Source organism: Hordeum vulgare, chromosome 3H, assembly GCF_904849725.1.
Source record: "Hordeum vulgare subsp. vulgare chromosome 3H, MorexV3_pseudomolecules_assembly, whole genome shotgun sequence".
NCBI classification, from domain to species: Eukaryota; Viridiplantae; Streptophyta; class Magnoliopsida; order Poales; family Poaceae; genus Hordeum; species Hordeum vulgare.
This window is the reverse complement of record NC_058520.1, coordinates 16,053,628-16,069,333: the sequence shown is the minus strand read 5'-3', so window position 1 is coordinate 16,069,333 and position 15,706 is coordinate 16,053,628. Positions and strand designations below refer to the sequence as shown.

The following is a 15,706-nucleotide window of genomic DNA, read 5'->3' as shown; positions in this document are numbered from 1 at the left end:
GTATAATAATTAGAAGTATGAAACCTTAGCTTTTCACTTAAGAGTAGCTTATCAAGAATATGTTCATCATGCAGTTCATGAGAACTTCTAGTGTGCACTCTGTTGTGAAATTCATTAGGAGGCAAGTGCATGTTAACTTGCTGAGAGCACTATCCAAACTTGTGATGTACAAGTGGAAATTTTGTTTTTGAGAAGAAATCAGAACCTTAACTTTTGGATGACAGTAGTCAAAGTAAACAAGCTGCGACTAATATGGCGCCTTCTTTCAACCATGCACCAACAGCATATGTTTGTGCAACACGCTCGCTAGCAACAAGGTCAACGAAATTCTGTGAAAGAAAAAGTCAACTCATACGGATCAACTATGCATAATCAGCATACCATGCTCCAAAAGCACAAATGTCAGCTTACCAAGTTAGCAACAAAATATATAACACAGCCTGGTGCTTCATGGAGCATACTCTCCACAGTCTGGACATAGATATAAACGACAAAATAAAGGTTAATCATCTCCTATGTATGCTTTCCGCACAAAGGTTAAATCTAAAACTGGATTGGTTCTTGTTATACATACCAGCCTAATGATTTGGTGGAAACGTGAACTTGCGTCGTTTAGTGCAATTTCCCCAACCTGTCTTTTTTCTGCAGTTATTTGGAAGGTCATTAGGTAACTATCACTACACCATCTTCTTCTTTCTCAGATGGTAGGATATATATACATACATACACACATATGTAGCGGTGCCTTCACAAATGGCTATTAGATGCCTTAGATTCTGTCTGTCCTTGGCGATTCCTTCATCCAACTTGTCCATGACGGTTCCTTTCTTTTTAATCATGTGAATTTGTGCATGCACGCGCGTGGACAAAATTGTAAACCTCGGGATCATCTAACAAGCGAAGGGGGCAAGAGTCATAGAAGATCCTTGACGATCTCGTTGTAAATTTGCATAGCACATATCTTGGTAATAAGTTGTTCTTGTTCTGGTATGTCCAAGGCTCAACCCCTTACTATTAAATTCAAGATGAGTATCTTGATTCCAAGAAATTTCTTGTGCAGCTTGCTCCTGAAAATAAAATCAATAGGTAATTTGCATTGCAAGCGAGGGGAAAATAAATCATCAGGAAGTGTTTTGAACAGTAATGTCCAGAACGAATGCTACATTGATTTTGCAGGGCCATACCTTGCTACATGTGGGCATGCTCCCGACAAATCAATGTGAAATTACACACAACCTTAGGAAGTAAAATGGAGTGTGGCGGTGGAGAGGTGCAAAGGGGGGCATGTGAATCCATCTCCTACCATCGTCGTGAATAGAGAGGAAGGTCGTCACAGTGGTCATCACCATCATGGGTAAGGGCGCACTTGGGAGACAGGAGTGATACTCTTGTAAATAACGTACGTACAAATGTATTTTACCCTCTCATGAAATAAACCGGTAAGGACAGTATTCATATGACTGTATTGCAGGTAGAGACATGCGCACCTATGCTCCAGCCACAGGATTCCTGAAGACCATCCGCCGCTGTCCGGACGAGGTCCGTGCGGATGTCCTGCTCATGCCTTATCACAAAGAGCGGCACTACAATGACAAGATGGTCTACCGGAAGGATGACTGCAACCAGCTTAACCTGGAAGTTCTCGAGCGTGGCCCGTACATCACCTGCATCCTTGTCGACCGCCCGTTCCAGAGAGGACACCTAGTCAGGGCGCTGGCAGTATTGGTGGCCGGCGAGACAGTGGGCGCCCGCAGATGTTTTGAGGACACCGTCCGGGTGCATACAGCGGGGAAGGCGGTGGTGGGAGCTACTGCTTGTCGAGGCGCACGTTGAGGCGAAGGCACAAGGAGCGAGTGGAGGGGGCTCGGCTGCGGGGTCCTTGAGCAGCAGTGCTGCCGTTGGTGTCGCCTCCGACGAGCGGAGGAGATCGAGATCGAGATCGCTTTTTTTCAAGAAGGAGATGGAAGTCGGTCGGGACTGGATAGATTATTTTATTTTTCGAGAAACCCGGGACTGGATAGATTGGACGTCGTTGGTGCCTCGCAAGCCCAGCAGTGGACCCCCTTTCGCGTTGGAATGGGCTGGCGGCTCAGTGCACCACAGACCTCCATTTCGGCCTCTGGAGCAGCAGCCCACAGGACAGCTGGGCCAAATTTCACATAGTTCAGAACATGTTGCTTTTTTCACGAAATCTGACGGCCAAGAACATCCAGATCGCGAAAACGGACGATTAAAAATGCAAAACGCTGGGAAAGCTCGGTTTAGGTTCAGTTTTACTGTCCTTAATGGTTCACGGTAGTTTCAGATAGTTTCTACTAATAGCTCATTTTTCTGTATCGATAAAAGAAACGGCATCATGTCTCGCGCACACACACTAGTTGACATGGTCATTGTGGCTTATTCCTAACATGACCTGTGCTGAATCTGCCCCTGCCCTGCACGGAAAAAGAGATAACTTTATTAATAAAATTGGGATATTTGTAAAGTTTGTTGAATAAAGGTATAGTGCGCGTGCGTCCGCTCATAGGTATAAGTGTATGTGTGTATGTATAATATTATGTGTCTTTACTGTATAAAAAAGATAATTTTGCACAAGATTCTCTTATGGCTCTGAAAAGAATGTCAAGCACACTGCTAAAATTGCACAAGAACACAAGTATTGGAGGCAAATGTACGGTGCATTTTCGATAAAGAAATGTATGCTACATAAGGAGTCTCTACCTTACGGTTCATCTCTATATGAACACAATAAGTCATTATTAGCGCTGTCAGATATGGGAAAAGTCAATTTTAATTCCTACGTTTATAGAGGTTGGGCTAAATGAACTTCTTGTTGAAATCCTAGCCGACTACACCCTGAATTATACAATTCGGGTCTAAAAAGAACAGTAGAATCGTCTACCAAACATGAATTATCGATGTGGCAAAGAATAACCTGGATTGCGGAAAAGGCTGCGCCGGCCCAGTTTGCTGTCCACTTCGAGCATTCCACGAGGCCTTGGAAAGCACAACAACCTGATGTGAGACAGTAAACGCACAAGAAAAAGAATGGCTCAACTTATTTATTTGATAGTACTCCCTCCGTTATGGTTTAGAAGACACAGTTAAATTTACGGTATTTCTATAATGGACAAGATTTAAGGCGCGTTGCATTTACTCCTAACAGCTAAGTAGTACTTTGTTATACTATTTTTATATGCATGCGTAGTGTGAATGTTATTTTTTAGCCCATCTCACAGTCAATCAATAACCATCTACGTTTCAGAGAATTTTCAAACAAGCTTTCTAAACCGTGACGGAGGTAGTAGCAACATTCAAACCCCAAATGGGTACATTCATGGCTGTAGCTATTAACTACTAGAGCAACTTCACTTAGTTGTGCACTATCATGGCAACAGACCTATTTGGTTATTGTAGTTTGATCGAAAGAGGTGATCGCGATTTCAAATGACATTGTACGCATCCTTTTTAGCAGTGTAACAAAAAAAAATCAATGGGTTGGCAAGCGCGGAGGACGGGTGTGCACAGTGGTCAAAACTGCGGCTTCCTGATGCACCAATCAGACGAATCCTGGTTGTCATCATTATTTTCATCTTCATTGTCTTTAATTATAACTTATGTTTCTCCGTGCTTGGGAACTTTTGTGGTAGAGTAATCCTTACTAGGGGTTGGGGCACCGCCTGTGGCGCCTCTTGAGAGGAAGCTGAGGGGGTGCCAGATTGGCAAGCGCCCATTCCACTTGCTTTCTTACTATCTTGCATAACACATGGACTGACATGTAAGAAGTTGCACTACAAATTTTAAAAAAGTTAAATAAATGACACTCAAATACTAAGAGATTAGGCATCTGAAACACAAAACACCGGAAGGCGTGAGATAGAACCAGAGAGGGAGAGAACTCACACATACTCATGAAGTAATGAATCAGTATATGCTGCAAGTTTCTGCAGTTGTAAGAATTCAACATTGAATTTTGACATGAAGTGCTACACCAAAACAACACAAAGTGTAAATGGTATTCAGTTGAATGCTAGATTGTAAATTACCACGAAATATGTGATGAAAATGCCAACCAGTTCCATGGAGATCTTTGGCTACCAATTCATGACATGGTGGATTCTTAGACATGCCTGCAAAGCAACCATACCATTCAATAAGCCAGAAATTGTGTAGAGATCAACTGGAGTCACAAAATGCTTGTAGTGCTAACTGGTGGAGGTAGGCACTCTTCAGCATGTCTCCTAAGAACAAAGAAACCACCATGGGTACTCGTATCCGAAGTTCTCAGTGTCTTGCAAAAGGAATGAATGGTTCCTTTCTCGAGTTCCTATGGCTCATGATCCAAGCTTGTGAGTTCACCTTACTTATTAAGGGGATTCAAATGGGAAAATTAATGAATGTACGTGTAAACAGGAACATGGAACATAACTCACAAAGTACACTGCTACATTTAAACAAAAAAATGAAACAGAACTAACAGAACCATTGGACCATCTCCTGGAACATATGATACAACTTGCGACAATAATCAGGTTAACTCAAATGCATCCATCACAAAATAAAAGGGCTCCAAGCATAAAAATGCAATGAAAAATGAAAACTTTAACCGAATCAGTTAATAACCAAATGCGATGGCGTATGAAACATGCTTGAATGATTGCACTGAATCATCTGACTAACCCCTTCCTAGTGAGTTGACACGTGAATAATTTCATGGCACGGGTTAGGGAGCAACGGTGCCGTAACAACAGATGATGCAATTTGTACCTTTGTGTCCCTAAAATGGAAATCCGAGTCAGTTTCCTAGAATAGATTGCTACAAACACTAGCACAATGATTTTGGAAGCTCCATTTTTTATTAGTCGCCATTTAAACTAATAAATGCTAATCTATCAGTCACCAAATAAGGTACACAATTTAAACTGAATGCAGCAATCTGGTTGGCCAACAACAAGAGCTTCATAGTTCACCCGACCACTCAACATAATACATGAGCACAAAGTGAAAATAGAGCAAAAAAATAAAGGAAAGCTTCCGAACAACATCAACTTCTGTCATCCAAGACGCAACGAATAAAATGTATGTATCACCTTCTCTCATTCAAAATGCATCTAATAATTTGTATGTTTCATATTTCTCTCATCCAAGTTATATCAAGCAAACGATACATAGCTGGGAACTGATACTTCCATTTTTCTAGCTATCCACAGTGATCTGGATGTCATATATTTCGGGCATCAAGTATTCTCTCACCTAAGAAATAGAACAGAAGCATGTTTCTTGATTACAAAAATATGTGGGCAATACTCCTGAAGATACAAACTAAGGGGTCGCCAAAAATTTGAATTATCGGAGTGTAGAGAAACCTGGGAAGCTACATCGGTATTTAGGTTTTTATAACGTACGTGGAAGGGGCGCTCCCTCACGCTAGCCACGTTAGCGATTGGGCGTGAGAAGAAAAAAAGAATGGAGCCGGCGATTGGACGATGCTGCCATTGGCCAACGTAGCAAAAGAAAACCCGCACACGCAACCCTTCTCGTTTCATCTCCTCGAGCCCCTCGTCCCCTCCCTGCTGCTGCTCCGCCGCCGCCGCCATCCCCAGCTTATGCATTTTGCATAGCACCATCTTCAAACAGTAGCTAGTACGTGCATTTTGTTAAGGAATGAATAATCTGGATGTGATGATCTGCACAAATTATGAACATACATACTAAGGCATTAGTTCAAGTAAAATATCCTATTGAATCAGCACAAGTATAGGATTACCTCAAATTTGTTAGAACTGTACAGGTCAAAAATGCTTTGTGCAAATAAAATATATGCAGAACTTGGTTCCCTTTAAGATACACATGCCTGCAAGCTTTGCTGCTTGAATTTTATGAGAACTGGACTATAGTTAGTCAAGCACAATTATGCAGCCTATAAAAGGTACAAATAATGAAAAGAGCCAGATAAGAAAATCACAGGCCCAACAATGTTGTAGATATTTACTACATCAAAAGGTTGGTCGCTGGAGATGTAAGGTTAAATCCACATGGAGAAAACACATAAAAATAATACTCCACCAGCTGCATCACGGACACGGACTCGAGCAGTGTGGTCACTTGAATCTGAAGGAAGATGACTATTTTGTATGGTTAATGAAAAAGTTGAATAATGAAATGTATCAAGAATTAAAGGATGTACTGCATAAATGAAGTTTTTGACCCAGAAAATAAAACCATACAATCCTATGCTAGCTTGCTTATCACATATAGTTAAGGTGCTAACAATTTGTAATTCTTTTGCTGTGACGTGCATGTGAGACACACCTTTGTAAACTCTTACATATATTCTAGTAGGTTGACTGAGAATCACAGCCGAAAAAAAAAATGTGGCTTCAAGAAGACTGCGTGAAGAAAGTACCTCTTATTATAATCAATGGTAGAACCCAATACTGAATAAGTCGTGACACTAAGTAAGTCCAAGCATCTTCCTGTTAGAAACATCCACAACATCTGACTTCTAAAGTTCACAATAGCTCACCAATCTAAAAGGAAATCTATTTTCCAATCCACCAATGATATGGTCTAATTTGCAATTTCTAAAATTAGCACGTATGTAGTAGACAAAAAACTGGATACTGCACCTAATCAGAACTAATCTTCAAGATTTGAGGCGCCAAATTTTTCCTGAAAGATCTGCCATTTAGTAGCCAATTAGTGATTAACATATGTGAAAAATGGATATGGAGCATCTCCAGCATAAACAAGGATCAACAATAATACCAAAAAAGAATAGCTATAATTTCACATGGCATGCTTAATTACAACAATAACATATACTGTAGACTTGTTCAAGCTCCTTTCTCACAAGTAATCAAGTGAACACTAAAATTATAAACATCTGGGCATAGTATTCACAGAATACTTCAAAGGTGAGTTGTAGCTCACAACTATCACCACATGGATAGAATATTCACATGATGTGTGCAATCATGAAAAAGGAATGCAAAAGTTGAAGAAAGTTTTTAAGCCAAAAGCAAATGCAGGTGAAGACTAACAACTTCTGTGAGGTCGTGCGATCTGCCTTTGCAACCAACAAGAAGGGGTTTGCCGTGAGGAATTGCATAAGTGCCATGACCATGTCAGCTCAATCACGTGGAGAGATGACCAGTGCAACATGAAAATAACCTATGCAAATCAGAGAGCGGGAGAGAGGGAGAGAGAGAGATCACCTTGTTCTTAACTCTTCCTCAAGGTCCTTCATCTTCTCTTCTTTGTCCGATCTGCACACATCTTGTTTAACAAAAACTAAAATCAAAGAAATCCTTAATATCAATGAGAAAATTGGATATTAATCATCAGTCAGAATAAAGAACTTTTACTCAATGCATATATATATATATATAGATCAATAGAGCTTAGATGGGGGTAAAGAACTACATGGAGTACCCTGCTTTCTATACAAATCCAAAAGAGAGAGAAAATAGAGACGGGGAGGGCACCTTGTCCATGGCTGCAGCACTAGGGGCAGAGCATCTTATCCATGGCCTCCTCAACGGGAACCAGAGCTTTGGGCGTGCCGGATCTGAGCCTGCGTCGGATCCTGGCCTGCTGCTCGATCTGGTGCCAGGGAGAGGGGAGGACGTCGTGGATGGTAAGAAGGTAAGGGGAGGAGAGAAGGGGTGGGAGCGTCAGCCACTGGGGAGGGCGTGGGCGGCGGTGTTGGCGGCGGCTATGGCGAGGACATCGGTGGCGGCGGCGGTAGACGAGGGAAAGGGAGAGGGAGAGGAATCGGGGGGTGGGGACCTAGGGCTGGGCCGCTTGCCAATCTCCTCAGTTATTTTCTCTTTTTCTCGACGAAGCAAACTTTTTTGTCTCGTAGTTAATTCAACGTGGATAGCGCGAGAGGGCGCCCCTGATGCGTAGCTTATTGTTTTGGACTAGTACAAATGCCCGTGCATTGCACCGGGCTAGAAAAAAGTGCAGAAGGAAGGGGGTGTTAAGCAAACCTTTCAAACCATATCCTGCAAGGGTGAATGGAGATGTTATGAAAACTTGGCCTTGTAAGCCGACGAAATCACATTTGTGAAAGTTGTGATAAAAAAATGATGTTCGAAAATGCTTCGGGACCGGGCGGAGCACGTCTGGAGGGAAGGGGAGACCAAGCTGTCGTGGGTCACGAGGAGAGAGGAGGAGGATGAGTGTCGTTAGGAGGAGATGGAGATGGATGGAGCACTCTTAGTAAGTAAAGTACATGGCTGGGCTGCTCACGAGGTTGTGTGTCGGCAGGCACGACATCGTTTTGTCAGCAAGTGGTGGGTTAGGGCGCCATTGATGAGCTCGTAGACGGCGTGCGCCGCATGCGTGCAGTTGGATCTTTCTGTGGGTGGCCAGCCATGGCGTCTTCTTCCTAAAATAAAACAAAACCGCAACGAAGTCCTCTGCCTGTCCGTCCACGTGTTGAGTGGTGGCTCACTCATCAGAGATTGTTTGTGGATCGTATGTCTAACGATGGTGCCGCTTACATCTCCCCCTCTACTTTAACGGCGTAGGGGTTCGCTCTCCGACGATCGATGGTTCACTCCTATGGAGGGGCAACAACGTTCTAACAATACGGCCAACAACACACAACACAATGATAACAGACAACAACAGCAGAAGCAGTTCCGGCACTGTTTTGAAGAGAGCGGCAAGCCTTCCCCTCGCGCAAGGGAGAGGCACCGGCATTTCCAGAGACCACAACAACATATAACAACAAGAACAACAAGAACAAAAACCAAAGTCACCAGTAAGAGTTTACACGCAGCCTAAGGGCGGGCACGACACAAACAGGTATAGCATTGACACGTACATCCGACACAGGGCAAACACGTTCCGTTTCAAGGGGTCGCAAAAGCCCGGAGTTCCACCGCGGGAATCGGTCGGTCCGGTTCCGCACACACACGCCCTCCAAAGCCACCGACACCCATTACACTGCCTACAAACAAGTTTAAGGGATACATACACACTGCCCCCCACCATCATGTCAGGGGTCACATGGAGCTATGCTCCTTCTGCTTCGGTTTTTACTGCTACTCTACTTGGGACTGTAGGCCTCGATCTGCTGCTCTAGCTGCATCACAACAAGAATCGCAGATCAATCATCAAGACAATACCAATCTATAGATTATGGTCTACATAGTGAGAAGTTGAATGCCAAATGCCAACATAGGACCGTAAGGAGCTACCTGCATCATGGTCTGGAACTTGCTGCGCACATCACATAACTCACTCCTAACAAGGGCCAACGCCATGAATCACCTGAAATAATAAGAACATAACACACCGTCAAATTCTGGAAAGCCTAAGCGAACTGAACTGAAATGCTTCAGAAATTGTAACCCCCTGTCTGGGACAAAGTAAATGAATAACTAAAGCCATCTCAAAATTCAGTCATGCTATAAGTAGAAGTCCATAACCAACGAGTTATAGGAGGCGAATTCAGACAATGAACCGAGTTCTACAAATCACACGATTGCAGACAAAGTGAACAAGTAGGTCAGTTCTTAAGAGTATTTCTTGGTATGAGCTAAATATAGTGCCATACAAGACAAAGTAAGCTGGCAGGTTTACATGAAGAATTTGAACAATACAGACAGTGGAGAATAATTACTTTACAAATATATAGTAAGGTACTGAGTACTCACCCTTGTTTGCTTTTTGCCTCATAGAACTAACGGAAGTGCATGGAGGCGAGCTTCACTTTCTGAGCGCCAACACTGAAAAATGATAAACAAGCGCCGATCAGGAAATTAGAAATTTCTAAAATCATTTAACACTGAGCATGTTGATACTTGATACACATAAGCAATGCCAAAATATTATGAGCCTCGGAAGCAAGTCAACAAATAAATGATCACAAAACGATGAAGTTTTCGATCCCAGGCCATAAACCATTGGCAAGAAAACTGATAGTTTCGTTGCACAAGACACTACTAAACTTGGCTCTTCTACATATGGATATAGGGCGGGGCAAACGACGTGAACCGTGTGCCCATGGCATCGACACCCAGCACCAACAAATCCAAATAGAAACAACATTGGTGCCATGGAAAGATCAGAAAAAACATTCATCGGAGTTATGTAGAATAGCAGATCATTATATACCAGAAATTTTGCAAAACTGAAAAACGACAGTTATTCCCTTGCCAAGCTACACTAATGCCATTGACTAAATAGTATATCCGTACCAGAAATGTTCGCAAGTTGACACAAACAACATGCCCACTGCACCGACACACTTGAATAGAAACAACAACGATGCCGTTGACAGACCAAAAAACCACCATTAGGTTACGTAGAATAGCAGATCATTAACACCAGAACTGTTTGCAAATCGACAAAAAATTATCATCGGCGGGAGTACACAGTTCCATTGCACGAAACATAGCTAAACTCGGCTCTCCTACTTATAGCTATACAACGGCAGCAAACGACAGAAACCGCATGCCCATGACATACACGCACTGCACCGACATATCCGAATAGAACAACATCGATGCCGTAGAAAGACCAGACAAACCAGCACTGTGTTACGCAGAACAACATATGATCAACACCAGAAATGTTCACAAAACGACAGGTACTTCCTCGCCGGGCCAGGATATTGCCATTGGCCGCAATACCGACAAATCCTTTGCACCAATTACGACTAAACTCAGCTCTTCTATTTATGGCTACACGACAGCACAAATGACACAGCGGCATGCACCGACACACCTGAATAGAAACAACATCGCAAATTCCGTTACAGGGAACACAGCTAAACTCAGATTTTTCTACTTATGGATATACGACAGCCGTCGCAAAAGACACAAGCAGAATGCCCGTGACGCGGACACCACACCAGCACACCTGAAGGAACAACATCAACGATGCAGGCAAACCAGTAAAACAGCCACTGGTTGTTCCACGGAATACCGGACCATTACCACCGGAAAATGCTCGGAAAACAGCAGATATCTCCTCGCCGAGCCAGGATTATTGCCGTTACTGGCGGTAATACCGACAATTCCGTTGCGGCAGCGAAATAAACTAACTAAACCCAGCTCCTCTAATTGACACACCGTGGTGGGACACATCTGAATCGTACGAAGATCGACGACGCAATGGAGAAACAAACGCACAGTTAAAAATGAGCAGTGGGTGGGGTGAGGGGGAAAGGATTTTTGGCATGGTCACCTGGAGCTGCTCCCCTTGAGCTGGTGCACGTGCGCGTCCACCTTGTTGAAGTCCAAGGCGGGCTAGTCGCTGAACAAGCAGCAAAGGCAAAGGCAGACAGGATCAGAGGCGGCTCCACGGCTGAGACGACAAAAGCAGAGGGAGACAGAGAGAGAGAGGATACGGACAGCACGGCGGCGATGTCGGCGATGATCCGGTCGGCGTCGTCGATGAAGAGGGTGGTAACCTCGGCGACGAAGCCCGACGCGCTGCCCCCTCCTCCAGCGACTGCAGCTGCTGGAACTGGTCGTCCACCATACCCTAAATCGCAACCCCAGAGTCAGCCAGCCGAAACCGAAACCCAGAACACAACAATTCCAAACGGCGGCTAGATGGGGAGGCAGGAGAATCCTCGGCAATTCCAAACGGCGGCTAGATGGGGAGGCAGGAGAGGGGGCTCACCGTGGCGAACATGGAGGCGAGGAGCGCGTTGAGCTGGGCCTGGAGCGTGTTGGCCGCCATGGAGAGGCGCGTGGGGCTTCGAGCTGGAGGTCCTGGAGTCCGCCGGGGCCAACATGGGGGCGCAGAGCACGCGCGCGCAGGGTGGACGCCGGCGGAATTCGCGGCGGCGACAGATCCCACCTCCCCTCACTGGATCTGGTCCACCACGAGCACCAAGGCGCCCTTACTCCGCGCTCCTTCTTTGCCTCGTCTCCAGCAAGCCCACGCCGCGCCGCGTGCTCGCGGCTGGCGCTGGCAGCCGACGTACCCACCTGAACCTGTTTGGCTGTCTCGTCTTCCACGCTCCATCAATGCACACGAGCGCAGCAAGGATGGCCTACCTTGCCTCAGCACGCACCCACGACATCTACCTTCTCGTCCCCCACCGCGGATTTAGCCGCCGTCTCCGTCGTCGTCGACAAGGGCACCGCCCCTCATCTTCTCGTCCTCGCTGCGACTGGATAGAGGATTGCGGGTTGAATAGTGTGAAACGAACGGATTTTTTTGTAAAACTGAAACGGTATCACGGACATCCACTTACAAAAGGAATGCGGGTTGAATACCAAGAAATACAGGGACTGTTTTGCAAAATAGCCAAGGACGTACGGCAGAAGCAGTACGTGCTTTATTATTAGGGGAGATTACTCTTATAGACATGGCATGAATAACACATAAAAACATTCCACTTGTTTACCTCAGCTACATGCATAAAATTATGCAGACCATTAATGAACTCTGGAGAGCGATGAACTGGCATGAATAACACATAAAAACATTCCACTTATTTACCTCAGCTACATGCATAAAATTATGCAAACCATTAATGAACTCTGGAGAGCGCCGTTCATCGTACATTCATTATGCAGGCAATTGTTCGCTCATCTTCATTACACAACATCAAAATGATCAAATTAATACAAGTTTATTACATTATAACCAAAGTAGAGTAGTGGCTAAAATTTATTATTGCAAAAATATATACATAAAGTTCATACATACTTCTCATAAAACAACATACAACTATCTAAAGCATTTTAATGCAACAACAAATGACATCAAAATTGCAATTAAGGTAATAATTGATCCAATATCATAATGATACCAAGCCTCTTTATTAATGATATATTTTTTAATCTTTCTAATCTTCAAGCGTATTGCATCCATCTTGATTTTGTGATCATTGATAACATGGGCAACATACAACTCTAATTTCATCTTTTCTTCTTCAATTCTTTTCAATTTTTCTTTTAAATAATAATTCTCTTTTTCAACTAAATTTTACTTCTCGACAAGAGGGTTGGTTGCAATTTCCGGTTCGCATACCTCCTAGATGAAAATATCTATGTCAAATTAATGGGCATAATTTTCATAAATACAAAATAAAACAAATAATTATAAAAGATAATATACCACATACAAATCATAAAATGGACGAGGGGCGACAGGGAGGATATCAAAACAATAGCAAACAATCTTAAAAGTAAAAAAAATTATACAAGTAACTATATAAATCATACGAATTAGATTTGTTTATAAAAAAATAAGAACAAGAGGCTCACCAAGATGGTGCCGGCGACGGGACGGTGCAGGCGATTGACGGCGGTAAGAACGGGGCAGGAAGGCACTAAGTAAATCACACCTACACATATGCAAATTAAAAAGTTAATTTGAACTCAAATTGCATATAAATCAAATACAACTCTCACATAATCACTCTCAAATAAAACTATACTTATAGAGCATGAAACGAGCTAAACTAGCAATGAAAGATGAAAGGATGAAATTGCTAACCTTTTAGAGCTTTATATAGGGAAGACTTTATCCTTACGCGGAAGAGTGCAGCAAGCCATTTCAATTTATTCCGTTTTTTAAAAAATACTATAATTTTTAAACCGAGCGTCAGAATGACGATTCGTTTTTACGGATGTGTTTCTTATGACGAGCTCTTCAAAACTAGATCCCATATGGATAGGTTTCGACATTTGTTTTTTTGAGCTACTGTGGGGTGATATTAGGCAACTTTAGTACTAAAGAAAAACAACTTCATGCTAAAACAGAAGTAATTCTATCATGACTAGAAGGTTAAATAACTTCACCCTTTAGCAACCACATGGCAAATGTTATCAGCTATTTCGATACTGAAATGGTTAAATTATGCGTCAGATGTCCATCAATTCATCTACGAAAAAATTCAAAAAGCTATAACTATCGAACCATCTGTCAAAATTATAATATATTTTCACCGTTGGGTTCCTCGTGACGAACTCTTCAAAACAAGATCCCATGTGAATATGTTTTGAAGATTTTTTTAAAAGCAACTTCGATGCTAAATGAGGCAACTTTAGTGCTAAACAGAAGTACTTTGATGCTAGATGTATTGCATCGTGTGTATACACATGAGTTGCTTGTTGAATGCACTAGAGTTACGCAAAACACACACTAAAAGTTGCTTGCTTTCTTGTGATACTCGAGTGCAATTATAACAACTATTCACAAATTGCAGGCAACTGAGCATTAATGGCAGGCAACTGAACATTAACCGTAGGTAACTGATCATTAGTAATAGGCAACTAAGTATCAAAATTGATCAATTTCATAGTATTATGTAGGCAACTCAGCATCAAAGAGCAATTTCACAGTATTTGTAGGCAACTGATCATCATTGTTTAATTATGTAAAGCTTTTAGAGATGAATCTAGTTATCTGTTAGTCGTGTTAACCAACTTAGAAGAATTCTTCGCTGATAGATAGTCATACTAAGCGGGGAAAGCAGTTGCTTGCCTATAGCACTAAAGTTGCCTCATCTAGCATACAAAGTTGCTAAAAAAAGTTCATCGAAAGCTGTCCATATGATATCTAGTTTTGAAGAGTTCGTCGTAAGAAACACAGCCGTGAAAACGGATCGTTATTCTGATGCCCAACTCAAAAGTTATGACTTTTTAAAAATTCTAAAACGATAATAAATGCACGTGGTTGGTTGTCGTGCCATGCGCCCGTTACCGGGAGCGGGCGCTGTTGTGCTCAGTAGACATGTCCATGTTTGAATTAACTGGGTGTGCTTGAATCGGACAAGGACTAGTAGATGTTTAGCGTGTCCTACTAGTTTAGACCACCGAGTCCAAAAGTGTTTTATTTCGTGCGCTTCCAACAACCCTAGCCCACACAAAACCGTCTCCCTCGTGCACCCCCGAAGTGTTCGCAGATTCATATTAGCCTAGAGCAGAAGAAAGAACACTCCGCATGGCAGCCAGCTGGGTGGCCCGTCGATCCAGCCTAATAATGTCTGGCTTGCCGGCAAGCTCTTCGGAGACGGCACCAGACCATCCTCGCTCCCTCCGGGTTGTCCTGTGACTTGCCCTCGGGGGGGGGGGGTGTAAGCCGCAACGACCATATTGCGTTGCTTAAAAACTCTTCTTGGAGGTTGAGGCTATTTGTTTCCCTCCCGCTGAAGCATTTAACTCTCGAGCTCATGACGGTCCGGTGAACTTGAGGTCGGACATGCGGAAGACATGTCATGCGACATGACCCGCAGTGGCCGGTGATGGGTGAATAGCTCCCATGCGACATTTTTGATGTGTGTTATCTCTCATGCGACGTCGTTGGTTGTAATGGCTCTCATGCGACATCTCTCAGCATAGAAATAGCTGCCATGCGACACTGCTGCCTAATCGAAAGACACATGCTTAAAACTCGAATCAGGTGAGCCCCTATGTAACAAAGCGGGACCCACAGCGTGGGACCTCACTCCGTGATAGCAGACCTTCCCCTGCAACGGCACCAGAAGAATGCTGCTAGCACTCTCCGGTAATCGAAACTAGAAGAATGTTGTTGACGGTCCACCAGCGCGTGGGATCGTAGCAGTTTTCGAGGGTAGAGTATTCGACCCAAATTTGTTGATACGCCTATAGGAGGTCAGAGTATACTCTCAAGTATTAGCAGCTGAATGTGTCAGATTCAACCACACCTAAAAGATTAGTATCTGCAAGCAAGGTATCAGCAGCAAAGTAGTATGATAACAACG

At 43.4% G+C, this 15,706-nt stretch overlaps 2 long non-coding RNA genes and 1 pseudogene across 4 annotated transcripts; all 3 read right to left on the bottom strand.

Annotated features, from left to right (window-relative positions):
• Positions 1-2,254: 2,254 nt before the first annotated feature.
• On the bottom strand, positions 2,255-5,206 carry LOC123442591. Its single transcript, XR_006630487.1, has 4 exons — positions 4,211-5,206; positions 3,663-4,130; positions 2,936-2,997; positions 2,255-2,435 (listed from the first exon to the last, which is right to left on the bottom strand). It is a non-coding gene; the product is annotated as an uncharacterized LOC123442591 (long non-coding RNA).
• A 22-nt stretch (positions 5,207-5,228) lies between these two features.
• On the bottom strand, positions 5,229-7,823 carry LOC123442590. Of its 3 annotated transcripts, XR_006630486.1 has the most exons (3): positions 7,488-7,823; positions 7,218-7,278; positions 5,229-6,681 (listed from the first exon to the last, which is right to left on the bottom strand). It is a non-coding gene; the product is annotated as an uncharacterized LOC123442590 (long non-coding RNA). The 3 variants fall into 3 exon arrangements; XR_006630484.1 differs by having other exon boundaries at positions 5,229-7,278; XR_006630485.1 differs by having other exon boundaries at positions 5,229-7,268.
• Positions 7,824-9,061: 1,238 nt separating this feature from the next.
• On the bottom strand, positions 9,062-11,706 carry LOC123439284 (annotated as a pseudogene).
• Between the last annotated feature and the right edge of the window lie 4,000 nt (positions 11,707-15,706).